Source organism: Schistocerca piceifrons, chromosome 5 (genome assembly GCF_021461385.2).
Source record: "Schistocerca piceifrons isolate TAMUIC-IGC-003096 chromosome 5, iqSchPice1.1, whole genome shotgun sequence".
Taxonomy (NCBI): domain Eukaryota; kingdom Metazoa; phylum Arthropoda; class Insecta; order Orthoptera; family Acrididae; genus Schistocerca; species Schistocerca piceifrons.
The window spans coordinates 242,230,959-242,254,325 of NC_060142.1; positions in this window are offsets into that span (position 1 = coordinate 242,230,959).

Below are 23,367 nucleotides of genomic sequence, written 5' to 3' on the forward strand. Positions count from 1 at the left end.
GCACTGGTGGTGACCTCAGATGTTGAGTCCCATAGTGCTTAGTGCAATTTTTTGAGCACTTTGAGGAAATAGCTCTTGAATGGGCGCTTCTAAAAGCAACTATTACTTGGAGGCACGTTGATCATAGTTTCATAGTGTGCCCCCACAGAGAAGATAAGTTATCGGGGCTTTTACATCATCTGAACTCCATTCGTGAGAACATTCGATTTATTATGGAATTTGAGAAAGATGGCTGTCTCCCGTTCGTGGATGGTTTGGTTAGACGAAAGAGTGACGGCTCTCTGGGACAGTCCGTTTATCGTAAGCCTACTCACAATGATTCGTACGTACACTCTTCAAGTTACCATTACCCATCTCAAACGTGAGTGTGCTTAAAAACCATGGTACACGGAGCGCATACAGTGTCGGATCCAGTTAATTGGCCTAAAGAGTTTAGACAAGACAATGTTGAGAGACAATGTGAGCTCCATCCAGCAAATTAACATGGCATTCTCAGCTAAAACCAAAAACCGGGTAGTGGATAATGAGGAGAACGCGACGTCAAAGTCTCTAGCTTTTCTTCCCTTCGTTGGAAATATTTTCTCCAAACAGCAAGAAAGCTTAGTAATTTTCTGGTGTAAGCTGTATTTGCTATAACTAAACTTGTAAGAAATTCCACAGCAATAACCTTTATACGACTAACTTCATGACTTTTCACATAAATGAAATTCTCATATTGCAAAGACAGGCAGAGAAGACATCAGCCATAGAGACGTTTATGTTATCACCACTCAATTTGTAGAACATTGAGAAGGGAGTAAAGGCCATTTCGAGGTAGATAGAAGAATCCTCTACTAGTGCGTGATTTTCCGCTCTTTTGGGTCAGCTGATTGCGTGTCTGATAGTTATAGACTCCGAAATGAACTTAGCAATAGACGAAGGCACGGACCATCAGTGGAAGTTAAGATACGAAGTATGTCAACACACACAACGACGGGAGAAGAGTAGCGTTACTCTGGTCACTGTTACCAAATTAGTTAACTACTTACAAATGCAATAATTACCTAATGAAGGATTATGTTCTTTGTCTCTTTTAGCAATTAGATGCTGAAGATTGAAAACGTTGTTTCAAGTGTTTGTTTCCGTAGTGCAGAAATGGTTTGCCGCAGAGAGAGGTTCCTATTAAAACTACCAACTGTCCTACAAGTTAGAAGGGGAATTTAGACATACGCTGAGTCTCTCGTGCGGGAAGTGCCGTTCGGACGCCGTGTCCTGATACGACGACCGAGTATTTTCTCCACATTCAACACACCATACAACGTACATTCCATTGGACGTCATGCCCCCTTGCTCTTAGAATGTTTAGGGACAGTTGAGAACAACGAACTCGTGGCTGTCACGGAGAGTGGGTTTGGAGTTCTACTCAGGGAATTCCTAGTTTGCTTTTCGGTGGGTAGCCTACTTCCCTTAAAGTGAAGGCCCTGATGTTTCATTTGAAAATGACCCAGTAAGTTACCTTCCACGTCCCTGTCCAGTTCTGAACTGAGATAGGTATTTCATGACCAATCCGTCAACTGACACTTAACTTTTTTTTCGATCTTCACCATTTGTTCACGAAACATTCAATGTATTCGCAGTTGCGAATAATGACAACCATCAGCTGCAGAATGGAATGACGACAATGGAAATTTGTGTCGGACCTGGACTTGAACCCGTATTTCCCGGTCGCCTTACCAGTTGCCTATCCGTGCACGAGTCACGGCTCCACCCAAATTGCCATATGTCGTCAACCATGCGTCTGAGACTTAGACTCGTACGTCCATTATGTATATTCCCGTACGGGTCAGACACTGTATTTGAAAGTCGCTTGCCCGGTATCGGAAGAGAGATACGATACTGCAGTGACTGTATTATTCTCATTACGATGAAAAGTTTCTTTGGAAATGCATGCATTTGTCTACGAGGTCATAAATTTGCCAATAGCTCCACCACCGTTATACGATAACGTTGGAATACGTTTGAAAATTCGCTTAATTCGTCTAGCCCTAAATTGAACTCGATTTTTAATGACCAGTCCATCGATGAACATTTAACGATCATTTCCATCTTTGCTATTTGTTAATGAGGTCAGAAATTCGTCAGTAGCTCCACCACCTCTATGTCTTAACGCTGGCTCGCATTTTAAAATTTGCTTAATGAAAGAAGACCCCCATACGGTAAGTATTGCTAAAGATTACTCTAGTCTTCTGCAGCAAAGTAATATATTTCAACAAAACAATAGCTGCACTGTATACTTTTCATAACTTTACGAAGTTGATAATCTGACGTGATAAGCTGTATGATGCCATGAGCTCTGAATGAAATCCATGTGAAGTTAATTTTCATAATACCTATTTCATAAATGGAACTTATAACTATATTGAGGCATCAGATATGAAAGAAAGCAGGGCCTTTCCGAATACTTTTGATCATAGGTCTTTTATGGCTCAAATAACTATGGAGAGCATTTTTAGTTCCATAAATTATCATATTACATTTACCTTTATAAGAGAAGGAATTATCTTCGAACTCCAGGTATTTCCTTTATACAGGGTGTAAATTTTAAGTTGACAAACCTGAATAAGTCGAAAAAAAAGCTTCACACGAGAAACTATGCAGAATCCAAAGTTGATTATTTTCGAGGGGGACATCTGCTGATGCTAAAAGTAGCCCTCCACCTCTGGGGGTGGGGCGCCAGGGAACTTTAAAATTTCAAATAGAAACCCCCATTTTTTTATTGCAGAGTCAGATTCTACATAAAAAACTACGTGCATGTTGTCTCAAACATTTGTTTTGATTCTTGGTAGTTCGTGCTGTAATTCAAGAAAATCCATATTCTGATTTTTGAGTGGAAAATGGTTACGGATTAATAAAAAGTACTTATTTACTCCGTAAATTCTGATTCGATAAAACTAAAACTACTCCTCTATCCCAATAGCTTGGTTTTTGAGAGAGAGGAATTAGAATTTTACAAATGTTGACCCAAATACTGTATTAATTTTTTCCGCAGAGTCGGATGAATTTTGTTTGTTTCGTGGCCATGAGGTCACACAACTTTTAATCATCAAACAAATCATCTGACCAGCTAACTACCTAACCAAACATCCTACTTAATGACGAGTGAATTCATTTTCTATTTATCCACAAACATATTCCATACAAAAATGAGGGCATGGATGTTCTTGAATTACAGCGCCAACTACCAAGAATCAAGACAATGTTTAAGACAAAGTGTACGTAGCTTTTTATGTAAAATCTGATTCTGCAATATAAAATGGGGGTTCTCATTTGAAATTTTAAAGTTGCCTCCCGCCCCACCGCCATGGGGGTGGCTTGGCGGGCTAATTTTATCCCCAGCAGTTGTCCTCCTCGACAATAATCAACTTTGGATTCTACACATTTTCTCGTATGAAGCTTATTTTTAATTATACTGGTTTATCAACTTAAAACTTACACCGTGTATATGCCCAGAAATGTCACGAAGACAGCCATTGTAACAATCAAAATTCAGAAAATATGCTGTAAGAAACTTTTTTTCCCGCTTTGGCTACAGTGTCAGCTGACGGCACTGGAAAACATGCGTCCGAAATAAACTGAGGTACCGGACGTAACGACACAAAGACAGACGCTGAAACTACGGTCCGCTTCTTAGGTCAATAATGAACTCTGTGTTCTCATCACATCGTGACCTGAATTCAGACGATGTGGAGATTAAGCTGTTTGTTTTCACTGCGAAGTGGTTCACTTAGCGAGAGAGCGAGCTGTCCTCAAAGATGTGTCGTCAGTTACAAGCAGATTCGGCTTCATTGTAGCGCAATTACGCGACTCCATCCGAGCTGGAAGGAGCCGGCAATAATCAATGTGGCTGGAGAGAATTCCGTAGGTAGGATTTGCGTAACAAGGTGTGCGGCATTGTACTGATTTAAATACCAAACATACCAGCAGAGTCTCACAGGACAGATAGATAAATTTCGAGTGGCATTCTGCTACTGTTGATGATTCGTCCTCTCTGTGGGACGTTAAATTCACAAGGAACACCTTGAGTGCCAGGTCACAAGTTAAACCTTTAGTAGGGCTCATTTGAAACTGTTGTGTTAACATTTATGACAGAAACAATATTAGCTGCTGATGACTCGGCTTGTGCATCAGGAGGACGACCTAAAATGAATGTCCGTAACGTGCACAGATCAAACTTTAGTTGGATGTATCTATAAGACTGCACAAAATGGGCATCGTCGACATTCAAGAAATGTTCAAAACAAATCATTAACTTGTACGATGAACACCGAATTAAGAATGGTGCGGAACAGTGATCATGAAGTATCGCGCCATCAAAACTGAAGGGGAACTCCTTGGGAGTAACAGCACGCTGGGCTAAGAATTTTTGGAAATTAGTAGTAAGATCTTATGGGACCAAACTGCTGAGGTCATCGGTTCCTAAGATTATACACTACTTAAACTAACGTACACTAAGGACAACACACACACACCCATGCCCGAGGGAGGACTCGAACCTCCGACGGAGGGAGCCGCGCGGACCGTGACACGACGGTTAGACCACGCGGCTATTCTTAAAGAATGCATATACATAACTGATGGAATATGACGTCATGCAACCGAATGCGAAACAGTCTGTTGTGGAATTTATCATGAAATTGGCAACGCTCTAAGGCGTAGCTGTAGATAGTGCGGTAATATGATCTACAAGCACGAAAAAGCAAACTTTGAGAGGCTAAATTCATCCAGTGGTTCCATGTGGTACGAACTGTCATGTCACACATATTTTGAAGGGATAGTTTGCTCTAAGGGAATATGATTTTCATGCGCAGAGGAGGAATCAAACGAAACAAGTTTTTTTCACAAGCTGTTGGCCGGAAATAGTGCTGATACCGTAGTTGCTGATCTCTCACGCCCATTTGCCCACTCTTTCTGGCTGTGACGTAAATATTCTCTACTGCTCTTGCAAGATTACGCACACGGGAAGGAATCAAAGGCGGCACAGCACCTCCAACTTCTCGTAGCGTAATAAATAGCTCTACAGCTAACTTACCATTCCGATTAACAGCTGGCATAATTGTATATGAATGCGTTAAGGCACTGATGTTGCTTGATCTTGATACCACTCTCTTGGTACTTCTAAATTCCAGGTTACCTTACATATAAATTTTCTCTTCAAATCGTGATAGTTCAGAATTGAAAACAAATTCCTTACTGAACTATGGGATAAGTTTGTTTATCTCACATACAAATTTTCGGGCCGCCACCATAGTCCGTGCATCGTCAAATTGCCGCTTTGTTTGAAATTTCGTTATCCTACATCTTCCAATTCTGTATCAATGTTTGAAGTTACGCAGCATCCCTTACATCTCTTGAAATCACTATAACCTATGTCACACTCTCTTTGATGTGTATAACGTAGGAGATCACTATCATGAACATCCTGTAAATTGTATCGAACACTTTGAAATGCCGAAACACCAGTTTTGGTAACAATTGCGCTTGTCCTCTTGAATATAGTTGTGTACATAGTTCCGCATAGTCAGCACAGACACAACATTCCCACTAGAGCGCGCCCCGCTAAGCACAACAGTGTAGGTGCAGCGCTCATCCATCTCCACCCTACTAGATGGCGCTGCCTTAGAGACGGACCAAATTCTGCCTCTGCCGATCCACGTATTAATATGTAACGCAGCCAATGAGATTGCTGCTAACATAGAACCTTTTCTCCTCGCAGATCACACTCGCGCAGTGATACCTGAATGCACAAGGTAATATAACGAGTGTAGAGACCTCCAATTAGTCAGTCTGCATTTGTCTGCACCAGTCTGTACCAGTTTGCATTAGTCTATACCAGTCTATAGTCAAGTTTCAGTCTGCACCTAAGAAGATTATCGTGTTCCTGTACATAGCCATGAAGATAAATGTATAGACACTTTGTCAAGTATCAGAGATATGTGAGAATAAGATTAACATACCAAGACGAAAGGAACTTCAGATTGTCAATTGTAAATAGAATCCAGAATCAAGTTACGTAAGGTCTATGCTTGTTCCTATTTTAATAAATGTGTGTGAAAATTAATCAAGCTCTGTTTAAAGTTGGTCACCGTCAATCTGCTACTCTAAGCCTGCAAGTGGCATTTCCATCGTCTGACCTAACGGCAGAAGATAAACGCGCCACGATAAGACCATGAGAAATATCATGACACTCGCTTCTTCGTTAGAGCGACAAGTCAAATAATCTGAGGGAGTGTGTACCGAAGGTCTTACAGTACGCACACCACAATAGTGTACGTCGTTTTCCTCATGCACTCCACAGTCATATTGCTGCGGACTTATTCGAAATATGTTCATAGTTGTTCTTTGACTATGCTGCTGACTACCTTGCATTATCAGTTTCAGTTGTTATGCACGTATCGGCGTCATTGTACTCTTCAAGTATATTTTCCGCACACAGCTGAGCGTACACGACACCATAATTTCACTGCCTTAACTTCCAGAGACGCTACTATTTCATCTGCCACGGCTATCTCACTCTGCAAAATTCCTTTGATTCCATTCTGTTGTACATATAATGCAATGTTTACTTCGTTTATATTTGCCATTGCTCTCTTTTGTATCAACAGACAGCAGATCTGTTGTTAGTTGCCAGTCGACTAAGCAGTTCAAACATGCTCTGTAGCCTCATGCTGAGCTCACCATTGGATACACCAAGTCCCACCACCTGTTGCCGTTACCCGTCAATATTGTGGACGCATGGTACACAATATGTGGGGCGTCCAACGCCGTAAACATCATTGGCCTCTTGCGACGTCGCCCTCCAGTGGTTTCTTGCCAGTGTTTCGCCTAGTCCTGGTCGGGAGATGGAGGCTATATGACAGCAAAAGATTTGATTTCCATCCCTCCTTCCAGTATTCGTCCACGGCAACACAAATACAACACCACAGTTTTGTACAGTGAACTTCTGTAGGGGATTTCCTTGTCACTGCATCCACTGTTATCTGTTTTGGACTACCACGTTTACTGATAATTTTGACACAATTTTACCGCTAATAGATGAAATATTTTCTTTCTTGCACTTCACTACTCGATTCTCCTGTTACAACCCGCTATGATGTTTATTTGTTCGTTGATTTCTTTCAAAATGCCTTCATTGGTTTTTCTTCCTGTCCAGGTTAGCATTTTCATCACTTCCAAGTGCTTTCTATTTCCAGAATGAGATTTTCACTCTGCAGCAAGAGCTAAGTTTCACGGCTCTAGAGCAACATACTCTACGTTGTGTTGCATGACAATACCCCCGCCGGCACGACGGTGGCTTCTTTTCCTCCGGAAGGAGACGCAGTGTAACAACAACATATAAAATAACACATGAAATATATTCGTAGTTCCTAATATGGATGACCATCAGCTATACAATGCAATGAAGACAGTGAAAATTTGTGTCGAACCGGAACTTGAACGCCGGCATGCATTAGAGCCGAAATTTTGGTTGTCGTCATTCCATTATATAGCTGATCGTTATCCAAATTCCCAGCTGCGAATATATTTCACGCATTTCATAATGGCTGTAGTCGCCCGCAATGCCTGTTCCTTCGCACATCAATGCATGTACTTCTGAGCAATACAGACATTGCAATATTGTATTTAAAATAAAGTATTAGTTCACATTATTGAAATGTATATACGATGGTTTACATCGTACAACACATTTCCACAGGAATGCTCTGAGAATTTACAACTGTCTCTGAATATTAGAGTATCACTTGGTACAGACATACTTACAAGACCCTCCGCTTGAAGAATAACTTATAATATTTGCATGAGGTTCTGCCAAAGACCTTTAATACACTGGTGGTTTATGTAAGTCGATGCTGTCGTCTTGTTCGTCGACTGAAAAGTTGCCCAGTGTTCATTTGCTGAGCCGTAAATTAGACGAACCGCCGCGGTGGTGTAGAGAAACGCTAGGAAACGTGGCTAAGGCGGCGCTGCTCATTCGTCGGTGCGGCTATCCTCTTTTGTGGTTTCTATGCGAGGTGTCTGCCTTACTTAGGCACACAGTTCTTCGGGCAACACTACATTCTACGTGAACATCTTGAAATATAGCTTCCTTTTCATCCTTTTCCGTGAATGAAGTGTTCTGTAAGAGTAGCTTTTCTACATTTCCCTGCTGTATCTGTTGTTTACTTCCTTATTTTACTTATTTTTACTTTATTTCAACTCAGATATCACTCTATTCCTGCAGTATCTGTCATTTTTCCTTCCATGTGATACTATGTCTGTCTCTCCCTTTATTTGATGCAGTACATTTTCAAAAATCTATGGCTGTGGTAAGTGATCTGTTTGCTTCATTGCAAAAAATCATGAAACATCTTCCTCAACGTGAAGCGGATTTATATGCATCGAGGTCATCAGAGATGGAGCACAAGTTCGGATTGTGTCAAGAATGGGGAAGAAAATCAGTCGCGCCCTTTCAAAGGAACCATCTCGGCTTCAGCATGGATCGACTTAGAGAAATCATGGAAAACCTAAATCTGAATGGCCGGACGCGGGTTTGAACCGTCATCCTTCCGAATTCTGGTGCGATTTGTATATAATTCAGGCGAGACAGACAGTTATCTCTCGAGTGAAGACGCTCACCAGGCTTTAATTCTTACAAGAATCAGCCAAAATCCGAGAGTAAAGAGGATAGTGGACAAAGGCTGCTACTCCAAATTATATGTGACCAAGTTAAGAAATTTGTTATGACCGGGGTCGTGCTAGGGTAATTCATGCAGTTGCAGTGACCGTTGTGTCCGAATGGCTTAGTAATCAGAGCATCTGTTTAGTACGCAGGAGATCCAGGTTCGTATCAATGTATCACAAACCTTTAACTTTCCCCATTGATTTCAATCAATGCGTTCGCGCAACCAATGTCTGTAATTCTTTGGTGTCTTAATCACGACGTGGGTTACAATTTTCTGTGTTTATTAACCGACATTGTTCTGTTAGCTAGGCTATGTCTGTAGTATTTCTGTTCCAAAAACGAGAATTTACGCTGAACGATATGAAAACGTGATAAGTCTTGTCTAGAAATGCATTAGATGAACCATGTGGCACATTGTCTACGAATAAAACTTACTGGTTTGGAACTACTGCGGACAGCCTGATGAAGACTGTCTCCAATAGCAGGCAAACATTGACACTTATATTTTCACATTCCAAGGTCACATAACCAGAAGGATTTATTGCAGTTGTTATTATTATTATGTGCTGACACGTTCCATCACATTGAGATGAAGTTATGGTGGTTCTACATAGAAACTTAAGTAGTTGACGTGCGTGGTGAAATGCAATCATGATATTTTCAAGATATACACTCCTGGAAATGGAAAAAAGAACACATTGACACCGGTGTGTCAGACCCACCATACTTGCTCCGGACACTGCGAGAGGGCTGTACAAGCAATGATCACACGCACGGCACAGCGGACACACCAGGAACCGCGGTGATGGCCGTCGAATGGCGCTAGCTGCGCAGCATTTGTGCACCGCCGCCGTCAGTGTCAGCCAGTTTGCCGTGGCATACGGAGCTCCATCGCAGTCTTTAACACTGGTAGCATGCCCCGACAGCGTGGACGTGAACCGTATGTGCAGTTGACGGACTTTGAGCGAGGGCGTATAGTGGGCATGCGGGAGGCCGGGTGGACGTACCGCCGAATTGCTCAACACGTGGGGCGTGAGGTCTCCACAGTACATCGATGTTGTCGCCAGTGGTCGGCGGAAGGTGCACGTGCCCGTCGACCTGGGACCGGACCGCAGCGACGCACGGATGCACGCCAAGACCGTAGGATCCTACGCGGTGCCGTAGGGGACCGCACCGCCACTTCCCAGCAAATTAGGGACACTGTTGCTCCTGGGGTATCGGCGAGGACCATTCGTAACCGTCTCCATGAAGCTGGGCTACGGTCCCGCACACCATTAGGCCGTCTTTCGCTCACGCCACAACATCGTGCAGCCCGCCTCCAGTGGTGTCGCGACAGGCGTGAATGGAGGGACGAATGGAGACGTGTCGTCTTCAGCGATGAGAGTCGCTTCTGCCTTGGTGCCAATGATGGTCGTTCGCGTGTTTGGCGCCGTGCAGGTGAGCGCCACAATCAGGACTGCATACGACCGAGGCACACAGGGTCAACACCCGGCATCATGGTGTGGGGAGCGATCTCCTACACTGGCCGTACACCACTGGTGATCGTCGAGGGGACACTGAATAGTGCACGGTACATCCAAACCGTCATCGAACCCATCGTTCTACCATTCCTAGACCGGCAAGGGAACTTGCTGTTCCAACAGGACCATGCACGTCCGCATGTATCCCGTGCCACCCAACGTGCTCTAGAAGGTGTAAGTCAACTACCCTGGCCAGCAAGATCTCCGGATCTGTCCCCCATTGAGCATGTTTGGGACTGGATGAAGCGTCGTCTCACGCGGTCTGCACGTCCAGCACGAACGCTGATCCAACTGAGACGCCAGGTGGAAATGGCATGGCAAGCCGTTCCACAGGACTACATCCAGCATCTCTACGATCGTCTCCATGGGAGAATAGCAGCCTGCATTGCTGCGAAAGGTGGATATACACTGTACTAGTGCCGACATTGTGCATGCTCTGTTGCCTGCGTCTATGTGCCTGTGGTTCTGTCAGTGTGATCATGTGATGTATCTGACCCCAGGAATGTGTCAATAAAGTTTCCCCTTCCTGGGACAATGAATTCACGGTGTTCTTATTTCAATTTCCAGGAGTGTAGAAGGAGAGAGCAAATATTTAATTGTCAGTAAATAACAACAGGTAGTGTAATTCAGACTGACATCTGAACTCTTAAACATAAATGGAATGACTTAGGTGCATCCATTCCTCCTTTGTTGAATGGAAGGACAATAAAAATTGCTATGAGCACTATGGGACTTAACATCTGTGGTCATCAGTCCCCTAGAACTTAGAACTACTTCAACCTAACCAACCTAAGGACATCACACACATCAATGCCCGAGGCAGGATTCGAACCTGCGACCGTAGCAGTCGCGTGGTTCCGGACTGAGCGCCTAGAACCGCTAGACCACCGCGGCCGGCTGGAAGGACAATAGCTGATACATATGCAAAAATGGAATATGAAGAGCGCCGTCAGACGTAAGTTCATATATAGACTACCTGTTTCGGAGATATAATACGCCATCATCAGATCCTCAATACCAGATAGTGGCAGGATTTTCTAATGAAACAAATATGTATGTCATATGTGAAATAACTTGTCTTCGTACCAGCTTATTCACGCGCTGCATTAGCACGCAGCACCTCGAACCCAAATCATACATACGTTTGTTATTGACCGCCTACAAAATAATTGGAAGATGAACTTACAGCTGACCGTGCTCTTGATATTTTTTACATAAATTGAATAGTACCATCACCTCTAGTATGTGTTATATATTCTTGACTCCCGTGGTAAGAATATTTTATGTAAACAAAATGCAGATAACTAGTAGTGGACAGAAAATAACGCTGAGTACGTCTTCATTAAACGAGGGATTAAAAAGACCTTATTTACTATTTGATTGTAGCTGTGCTTAGTATAATTATGTAAACTGGACCAAGTTAGTCTAAGATTAACAAATGCAAATAAATGTAGATTTCTAGTTTTTTCTTGAGTTTTGCGAGATTTAGCACCACTCGTTTCGTTTCACCCGAATTTCAGCGGGCTTATTGTTCAGTTACGCTTATCTTTGTTTTACGTTTGACACTGTACCATTAAGTATGACGGGCTGTGTGAGATTCGGTCAAAGTAACTCGGGGTGTCACAAAGAGGCTCCCAATTGGGAGAATGTAATGAATAGCAGTACCTGCTACAGAAATGAGGAAACTTCTCGACAACCTTCGTCAGAACTGGGGTTTGGATCTAGTATTCTGTTTCTTAATATATAAAGAACTAGTGTGTGTGTGTGTGTGTGTGTGTGTGTGTGTGTGTGTGTGTGTGTGTGTTTATCCAGCGAAGTCGATGATTCGCCTGACGTGTGTTCTAATGTACCTGCCACCAAGTGCCGCTGGGGTCAGTAGGACTCGTTAGTCGTTCTGTGACTCGATTTATACCACTGTCGAACAGAAGTCATTTCCCCCTTGTCGTCTATCATTGTTGCATTTTACACAGTGTATAATCATCGTTACTGCCAGTAGTAATTTACATCTATTCTCATTACATTCTCATCACGTCTTTAAATAATATATTTTGGCGGCACTTATCTAGCACTTCTGGAAACTTTGTTCAACGTATACCTAAAGCGTGATAAATCTTTAATTTGAACCTAATGCATCAGAAATAAAACAGGTTTCATGTAATATCAAAGATACGGAAACTCATCCTTTGTAGCTACCTAGAGAATGGACGTGTACGTCACACAGCAGTGAATATGCATGGGACCATCTCTCAGCACACACCTATTCGACTATCAAAGATGACTCATTTACAGTGTGAACGTGAGCTGTACCTCTAGAATTTAAGCCTCTCATGGGTATTTTATTAGCAGTTTGGTATCAGCGACCCGTCGTCTCCGATGGCTCTTTATAGAGCGATTGTTTTCGTTTGATTTTCTTACCCTTGTTTATCTTTGTATCTGTATTTCACTAAAAACATCAGCACAGTTGAGCGACGTCGACGGTATGAGGTGGGTTTTTTCCCAGCAAACGAAGTTTTTCCTATTCACCCACCATAAGTCTGTTGGCAAAAGCCCGCATCTCGTGGTCGTGCGGTAGCGTTCTCGCTTCCCACGCCCGGGTTCCCGGGTTCGATTCCCGGCGGGGTCAGGGATTTTCTCTGCCTCGTGATGGCTGGGTGTTGTGTGATGTCCTTAGGTTAGTTAGGTTTAAGTAGTTCTAAGTTCCAGGGGACTGATGACCATAGATGTTAAGTCCCATAGTGCTCAGAGCCATTTGAACCATTTTGTTGGCAAAATTAATTACCCCGTTACTCTTTGCTCGAAGTTGGAATTAAGTACTGCTAGGTTCTGTCTGAAGTCGCTGTACACACAGCCGTGACCACAATGCTCGATATTTTTAACAATAACTTTAAGGGTACAGTTTTGCATTTGTTACGAACTGTACTGTGCACTGCACATTGACAGAACACACTAAGATAAAAGAGTCTATGTTTAATCTGACAGTTGCTTCTTCTATCTTTTTTCTTGTGTGGACGCTCTGGGTATTTCTTATTATATCACTTTTTCGAAAATATTTGAATAAAGGTACGCGCGGAACAAAACGAATCACTCACGATTACGTTATTGCGCTGTAACGTGCCAATGGAGACTATCTGTCCCTTTTACTAAAATGCTCAGTAAACATTTTTGTACTTTCATCATTGCAGCCCAGTCAGCAATCGTGATAATCTAATATATAAGAACTATAACCTCGATTGCGGTAATGAAACCAGCTCAGTAAATATCCCTGAAACTCCTCCGAATTTTTGTCGTTGAGTTCGTCTGTAACCTTTGTATAGGAATGAGAAGGTCTCCGTAATACCATGTGCCGTTTACATAAGGAGCGAGCAAAAGGTTTCCGTTTCAGGGCGTTTCTGCAGCTTTTATACAATGTAGAGCTACTCCGATGCTGTTATATAAGCACCGGCATGTAGGCGAGGGTTTAGTGCGACGTTCGTGTCTTTCCCACGTTCGTATGGTAAGTATGGAAACGTGGACTCTACTACTACCAAGTACGTCCAGACAGAACCAACGTACTGTTTTATCTCTTGACTGGCGAAGGACAGACACCGGTAGACGTCCATCGGAGACTAAACAATATGAATGGGACAGCACGTCTGTCGAAAAGCACGGTTGTGGAATAGTGTGCCAAGCTCCTTGCTGATCGTGATTCGGTTCGAGATTTAAGTCCCCATACCACAAATGTCGTAACGCAGAAGTTAGGCCTACTTAACTGAGAGACATTCGAGTATCCGCCCTATAGCCGTCATTCCTCACACCTTCGTCCGTTAAACTTGCCGTGAAGGGTCGACGCTTCTTGACGGACGAGGATGTGTAGCAAGTCGCCACGAACCTCTTCACAGCATGACACGGTGTTTTAGCAGATGGGTACCTTCAACCCGATGCGTCGGTGGGATACGACTGCCTCAGTGCTCATGGCGATTTTTCCTGATTTGCATACCGATTCTGGACTGTACGGCCTTCAAACTAAACATTTTTATCGCCCCTTGTATCACGATCAGAAGACTTGTGCGGATTTTGTAATTACCTTACACCCAATTTGGGAAAGGTGATCTTATCTTTGTTTAATTTCATATTTAGTCACCTATAGACAACATGAAAAACTCTTTAGTACTGAATTTTGTAATATCTCCCTTCGATGTAATGTTTCGTTTCCATAGTCGTCATGCTACATCAGAGTCCTTTTCGTTTTCCTGCAGAGACGCTGTTCAAGCATTTCCTCTGAGGGTGTACTTCTGTGTAATCTATCATTGTACTTGATTGTAAACACTTTCAGAGCAGTGTCAGTTTACAAAAGCACGATATTTTGTAACAGAGACTCGAAGATACTGTTGCTCTAATGTTCTATCACTCATATCTGTGGAATATTCACAACAATGGATTTATTTATTGCCTCGTTTTGCAGCTTTCTTATAAAGTTTGAAAAACTTTATTTCGGTGTCTTACTTCTTCCATTTCACATATTTCCATCTTGCCCTCAATTAGCAACGGTATTGATTGATATTCGAGTATCTACGTATATTTACGAGGGTTGTCCAGAAAGTAAGTTCCGATCGGTCTGAAAATGTACACCACAGTGAAAACCCGATGAAGCTTTGTACAGATGTGTTGGGTAGTGTCTCTAGTATGACCGTCGATCGCATCAAGACGCTCCTTTCAGTTTTGAGCGCACTGTGAGCGAGTAAATATGTCTAGAATAACGATGTCTCCCGCCAAGTAAGAGGGCCCGCTGAGAGGTTTCGCCTTAATGAATGCAGCCCACCTAACACAACGGCCACGCACTTCCTTTTTCATGGCAATTCTCAGCCGCATTCTGCAGGAGCACTGCAGCCTTTTCGATGGGAAGTGATCGATCACCCACAACACAGCCCTATATGTTTCGTCATGAGTATCATCTCCGCTCACATGAGACGCTGGATACGAAGACAACATTTCGTCACAGGCTACGCGCTGTAGACCAGCGTAGAGAATTATCGGAAAGCACAGGCGGCCGCCTTCCTGACGATTCTGTTGGAAATTTGGTATAACGCTCCGACAAATATCTAAGTCGAAGTGATGACTATGTAAAGAAGTATCTGGAAAGTGTAGCTAACTCTTGCAAATAAAATGTTTCTGATTTTCACTGTGGTTTCCATTTAGCGACCGATCGGAACTTACTTTCTGGACAACCCTCGTATTCATGTACATTTGTTCTGGTGAAGACGATGGGAGTGAACCTCATCAACTCGTCGCACACTACGCCAATCTGATTTGGATGGATATGCGAAAGTTTTACATCAGTTCATTCATTAATATTTTTCATAATCTAAGCAACACTATTGAAATATCCTTACAATACAGGGATCAATAAGCTTACATGTGATCAACATACGCAAATCCTTCTCTTTCGACCGGAACAGACTCTCCGAATAGCGTGGCCCTTTTACAGGGCGCTTCTTGTTATGGCACGATCTAGGAGCATGCGATTGTCCTCAGCTCATCACTCGTGCAAAAGACGTCTAAATAATTTCAATCCGACATCGGCCTATAACTAGTGCCATTCCTGTGCTACAATAATCTTTTTTTATTCTTTGGGTCATCAGTACGACCCAACACGAATTGATGTCTTGTGGCAATCTCTTCATCTCAGAATAGCATTTGCATGCTACGTCCCCAATTACCTTTTGGATATTTTCAGGTCCCTATCTTTCCCTCCATTTTATACCTCCTAAGTCTCCCTCTCGTACTGTTAAAGTTCTTCCCTGATGATGTAACACATGTCCGTCCCTTCTCTTGTCAGTGTTTTCCATATGTTCCTTTCTTCATGGAGTATGGAGAGAATATCTTCATTCCTCGTTTTATCAGTTCATTTAATTTTCGACATTGTTCTGTAGCATCACATCATGAACGCTTCTGTTTCTAGATTTTCGCACAGTTCACGATTCATTAACTCACAATGCTCAGCCCCAGACGTACTCGTACTTTCTCAGAAATTTCTTTCGCGTATTAAGGCTAACGTTTGACAACAGTAGACTTCTTTCTGCCAGGAAAGCCTTCTTTGCCTGTGTCAAACTGCTTTTTACGTCCTCCTTGTTTAGTTTGTCAGATGTTCTGTTAACTTTAAACATAACAAAATTCCTTAAGTTCGTGCATCGTTTTCCCCCATTTTGATTTTAAGCCTAATCTCATTTCTGCTAATCCTCATTACTTTCATCTTTATTCGATTTTCTCCGAATCCATATTCTATGAAGCTTAGATTATTTATTCCATTCAATACTTCTAAAAATCTTCAATGAGTGTAGAAATATCATCACAGAATTTATAACTGACATCCTTTCACCTTGAATTATAAGACAACTCTAACGGTTCTTCGTTCCTCAATTTCCATCACTCCTTCTTCGATGTATAGACTGAACAGTGAGGGCAAAAGAGTGCATCTCTGTTACACCCCAGTTTCTTGTAGATTAGCCAATTCCGGCCTTACAGACTGTTCTCAGGCGCTTGTAGCTACCCACAATATCCACCTATAAGTAGGGCTCATAATGACCGACCTGAACAGCAAAGTGCACCATCGCGATGCTGTCAGGTATCGGGGAGGCAAGCTTTTCCTCTATATCGAATCTGCCTCGCGCATTAACGACTAAGGCTGGTCAGCTGAAAACGAAATGTCGTGTGGCTAGGGCCTCCCATCCTGTTGACCGATCGCCTGGTGCAAGTGTTTTTAGTTGACACCACTCCGGCGCCTTGCTTGTCGATGGGGAAGAGATGATGATGAAGGCAACACAAAACTCAGTCCCTGACCGGAGAAAACCGCCGCCCCAGCCAACAATCGCACCCGGGCCCCTTTGCGTGGCCTTCTGTCGTGCTGACCACTCTGCTGTCGAGGCGGACGGCTGGTTAGGTGACCAGCCTGGGCATTGTTTCTAGGAGGTTTCCCACATACAACAAGGTAGAAATTGGACAGGTATTCACTTCACCCTTCAGTTACAAATTAAAAACGCCCGAACAGGCCCAACAGTATCGACCGGCCGCCGTGTCATCCTCAGCTCACAAGTGTCACTGGATGCTGATACGGAGGATCAAGTGGCCAGAACACCGCTCTCCCGGCCGTAAGTCATTTTACGAGACCGGATTCGCTATTTCTCAATCAAGTAGCTCCTCAGCTTGCCTCACAAAGGCTGAGTGCACCCTGCTTGCCAACGGATGAGGTACACATATTCCGTCCAGAGAAGAGTGCTGAAGAGCGTCCACTGGCACCAACATTGTCAAAACCCATATAGTAATGGTGGCTCCATAAATGGAAATGAGCGTTTGGCGTCATTGGCCGGGAAGCCCTCATGGGGCAGGTCCGGCTGCCTTGGTGCAGGTATTACATTCGACGCCACATTGGGCGACCTGTACGCCGGATGGGGTTGAAATGATGATGAAGACAACACCCAGTTCCTGAGAAATAAAATCCCCGAACCAGCCGGGAATCGAACCCGGGCCCGTAGGACAGCAGTAAGTCACGCTCACTACGCAACTATCGGGGCGGACGGTGACTCCTTAGAGAAACGGGAAAAGGCAAAGAAGAAGAAGAGAAAGCTGGATATAAACGTGTTGTCAGTACCTATAGCATTTCTCAGTGAACTGTAATGCCAGAACTGACCAATCTGAAAACGTAATAAAGTAATACTTATTAATTAAGTAACAGCCGCGAGGTAATCATGACAGTGTAATCTCAAAAAAATTATTTAGCTTTTGTTTGACTGGGGAAGTCGTTCTGGGGAATGGAGCAAGGAAAGGGGCAGAGATCATTGGTCCGGCGAAAGGGAGCCGCTAGGCCAGCATAATTCAGCAACAAAGAGGTGCTAGTTCTTTCTTCAGAGGCACCCTAAGAGAATGGATGTGTATCCCATAAGTTCACTACTGGCCATTAAAATTGCTACACCTCGAAGATGACGTGCTACAGACGCGAAATTTTACCGACAGAAGAAAATGCTGTGATATGGCAATGATTAGCTTTTCAGAGCATTCAAACATGATTGGCGCCGGTGGTGACATCTACAACACGCTGATCTGACGAAAATTTCCACACACAAACAGCAATTGACCGGCGTTGCCTGGTGAAACGTTGTTGTGATGCCTCGTGTAAGGAGGAGAAATGCGTACCATCACGGTTCCGACTTTGATACTGGTCGGACTGTAGCCTATCGCGATTGGGTTTACCGTATCGCGACATTGCTGCTCGCGTTGGTCGAGATACAATGACTGTTAGCAGAATATGGAATCGGTGGGTTCAATAGGGTAATATGGAACGCCATGCTGGATCCCAACGGCCTCATATCACCAACAGTCGAGATGACAGGTATCTTATCCGTATGGCTCTATCGGATCGTGCAGCCTTGTCTGGATCCCTGAGTCAACTGATGGGGACGTTTGCAAGACAACAACCATCTGCACGACCAGGTTGACGACGTTTGCAGCAGCTTGGACTATCAGCTCGGACACCATGGCTGCGGTTACCCTTGACGCTACATCACAGCCAGGATCGCCTGCGATGGTGTACTCAACGACGAACCTGGGTGCACGAATGGCAAAATGTCATTTTTTCGGATGTATCCAGTTTCTGTTTACATCATAATGATGGTCTCATCCGTGTTTGGCGACATCGTGGTGAACGCTCATTGGAAGCGTGTATTCGTCATCGCCATAGTGGCTTATCACCCAGCGTGATGGTATGGGGTGCCATTGGTTACACGTCTCGGTCACCTCTTGTTCGCATTGACGGCACTTTGAACAGTGGACTTTACATTTCAGATGTGTTACGACCCGTGGCTCTACCCTTCATTCGATCCCTGCGAAACCCTACACTTCAGCAGGATAATGCAAGACCGCATGTTGCAGGTCCTCTACGAGCCTTTCTGGATACAGAAAACGTTCGACTGCTGCCCTGGCCAGCACATTCTCCAGATCTCTCACCAACTGAAAACGTCTGGTCATTGGTGGCCGAGCAACTGGCTCGTCACAATACGCCAGTCACTACTCTTTGTGAAATGTGGTATCGTGTTGAAGCTGCATGGGCAACTGTAACTGTACACGCCATCGAAGCTCTGTTTGACTCAATGCCCAGGCGTATCAAAGCCGCTATTACGGCCAGAGGTGGTTGCTCTGGGTACTGATTTCTCAGGATCAATGCACCAAAATTGCCTGAAAATGTAATCACATGTCAGTTCTAGTATAATATATTTGTCCACTGAATACCTGTTTACCATCTGCATTTCTTCTTGGTGTAGCAATGTTAATGGCGAGTAGTGTTTGCTGAAAGCACTAACAGTATTTACACGTCTATAATATCTACAATGTTCATCAAAAATATGCAAAGAAAATGACAATAATGGAGTAATAGTATTTCTGATCTTGAAATGTGTGCACTTTTTGTGATAAATACGTACACCTTGTCATGAACACACATATACATACACACACACACACACACACACACACACACACACACACATGCACAAAAGGAAAGTTCGATTTATGTACCACCACACATACAAGGCACAGTGGACTCAAAAATTAAACACTTCCACATCTAAATTGTTTGCATTACTATTCTATGACTGTAAAAACATATGTTCATTAAAATAACACACTATACAGGCAAGCAGTAATATTTTAGTGTTCCAAAGAATTGGTCTATCTGAGTTACTTTTTTGCGAAATGTAGAAACACATGAAGGTTAAAATAACATACTAAGCTGTCAAGGTTGTGAAAGTCAACAGTTCCAAAAAACTAGTAGGCTTCAGAACTCACACAGTATTCTAACACCAGTGTATGCTTGCCATAATCTGACAGTTGGTTTGGGATATAAGAAAAGCGCAGTTATTGAACAACTTACATATGAAGAAATACTCACATAATGAATGCAAAGTCCCTAACCGAACACCGCAATGTTGTAATTATTGCTGTATCACAGTACAAAATGTGTGGCTAAAATAATCTACTAAACAGGCAGTGCAGTAATAGTTGACTGTTCCTCTTAGGGCTAAATGAGGCAATGCTTCTGGTGGCACAAAAAGTATATTTCATCACCTGACCAAGCAACAGTTTAGGGTGGTAGGGTATAATGCATCATGCTTTACACTAGAAAAGTATTACTGACGTTACTGACTGGGTAATAAAGCTTTTTTATTACTTTTGATCCTGGACCTACCTGTTGTTATTCTCCACCGATTTACAAAATCCAACTACTGAGAATGGTTGTGACATTTGGTGATCAGAACTATGATACCAAGGCTCTCTAAAAATGGTTTCCTAACTGTATCTGCATGATCAAATACTAAATAATACCAATACATATAGCATGTTTATCCGCCAGTGAAATATTTTGTGAATGCCTTTTTCTTTTTTTGAACTGCCAACTATTACTGCCTTACTTGCTTAAGGTATTATTTAACTAATATCAGTTTACTACAGTTACAGAACAATAAATCAAACAATTTGGATTTGGAAATATTTAATTTGGGATTCCATTCTAACATGCACCATGTCTGATACAAATATCAAACTTTCCTTACTGCCAGGTGCAGGTTAACACGTAAAGTAGGTCAGTAGTGCAGTGCGTACTTTGAAAAATGGTGTTGACATCGCGGATATGAAAACATTATTACACTTGACGCAAACATTGTGCATACTTACGTATTTCTGAAAATAATACAGGCATTTTAGACAAGGAAATACGTGTTTAACTAATATTGTCAATATTATTAAATACGTAAAAAAATCTATCCAGACATTTTAGACATGGAGATAGCATTGAAACATTTAATTTTGTGTGCACAAATGTGTGATGGAAATAACAACCCAACGGGTCTCCCTACAGCACCTTCGTGACGAAACAACCTTGCTTCACCGGGTTAAATGTTCCGTACCGGCAATGGAGATACCACGAAGGAAACGACGACCTTGCTACCTCTAAGGAGGAAAACTTGTTGCCCTTAGACGACTACACTCTCCACTGTTCACGACAACCTTCGCGTGTTCCGGCTGCTAGGGAACGGATTGACACTGTCCGGCCAAGCAACAGACTCCCCTTTCGCGCATGCGAGCCGTCCCCAGACCGTTCATTCAGAAGCTCCGTGCTATCGTAGCTCGCGCAGGAACTCAAATCAAAGCACCGTTGCTGGTTTAGCCACAGTATATCAATATGAATGCATCAAAATATTTATGTAGGTAACATAAGTTGAAATTTAAAAATCTAAAATACTTACAATTTTACATGACTAGGAAAGTAACAGAGGTGGCAATATTTAAAATTTAAAGTTACTAAAATTGCACCTTATTAATCACGAGTTGTGAAAAGTCAAAATTGAATATAAGGAACTTAGTCATAAGTAGTGAAATAACAACAGCAATGCTGTGCATTTATGACAACATTCTAATGCATGTAGCATTTTACTCAATCAGCTTTGCAGGGTACAGTTGCATGTGTAACGGATGACACGTCAGGGTAGGAGGGAGGGGGAATGGGGAGTGGAAAAATAGTGATACTGCGGTATTTAAGTGTTACACAGCTATCGTATGGAAGATGAAAGCCAATAACTTTAGAGCTAAGAAGTTATTGCGGTGACGCGCCTAACATTGATATATGAAGTGTCTTGCTAATTTCGTAATGAAATTCAAGTGTTGATCAAACACGCTGGGTGCACGTAGTTTTCACTAGAGGTGTGTGATGTGCGATTTCTGCTTCCTCACATCGAGGTCAATAAGCCCGTAGTCACGATGCCACTCAGCTATGCCGCCAGCAAGTGTGGAGGGCTTTCAGAGTTTTAGATCGATGTTTTACTTTCATTGTGAATTTTAACAATTTTTTTATTGCGTCGGTGTTAAGTGCATCTTCTAAAGTACGGTTTGTGTTTAAATTAATTCTATTTCACTTTTTACATAATATCTGTTATATTACTGCATTTTCATCTGCCCCTCTCCCGTACTTATCATGCGTGACGCGTGGGTCTGTACGATGCAAAGAGAGTTTCGTAAAATGGTAGACGCCACTGAATGTTGTCACAAGCGAACTACACTGCAGTTCCTTTTATTTAACGGGTTATGAGTGTTATGTTTTTAACAAATTTTTAATTTACAACACTCTTGATTAATCAGTTAAAATTTAATATTTTGAAATATCTGTGTTATCGACCGAAACATATAACAGCAATGGAAAGTTCTGGATCGAATAATACCTATATATATAACAGAAAGAGAACCTCTCACCTATTTGCAGACCCAAGTGTGGCGCATATCAACACGCAACCGAAAACAGTATTCGTACTGTCTATCGAGCGTTTGCTCTCTCCGTAGCAAATTTAGACACATTGGTACACACAACCACACAGACAACTAAACCCACATCCTGTGACCAAGCAACAGTTGTCAGTCTCGCTGCGACTGTGGGAGTGTGCGTTTGGGTGCTGGTGTAGTTGTGTGTATCTGGATAGTTTGGCTATAGAAAGGGCAACCGCTCGAAAGCTAGTGCAAATACTGTTTTCTACTGCGTATTTCTATGTGCCACAAAACAGGCCGCTGTACATGAATTGTTGCCTCTCCCTTATTTTACTTGTTCACACAAATAGCGGTTATATAATTTTTTGCTTCAGTTTTGGATTTGAAGATACTCATTAAATACGTTCGAAACAAAGTATCAAGTGAGACTTATTACAGCTGGGGCTGTTATGGATTTTAAAATATATATACAGATGCGACTTCGGTCGTGACAGTAAGTCACGTTATGACACAAACGCTAGTGAAGGCGTCAATAATTCGCTATTGCTAAATGTGTACAGTAAGTGGATGTACATCCTCACCTCCATTTCCTGCCTCTCTCTGCCCTCTCCTTATAATCCTGTCTCTGAGCATCTCCTCCTCCACGTCTCTCTGTCCATGCCTTCTTTCCACCTCCCTAAATTAATTTACGCTCCTCTCTCTGTCCATTTCCTTTTGCAGCCCTTTCTCAAACTTTGAGCCTTTATTATTGCTGCTGCGAAGGAAGCCGTGATTGGAAAATAAAGTCACTTAACATGAATGGGTAAATCGGTAGGGCTCATACAGGGAATGAGAGAGGTATCTCCAGATGCTTTATGTCCGAAGATAGTA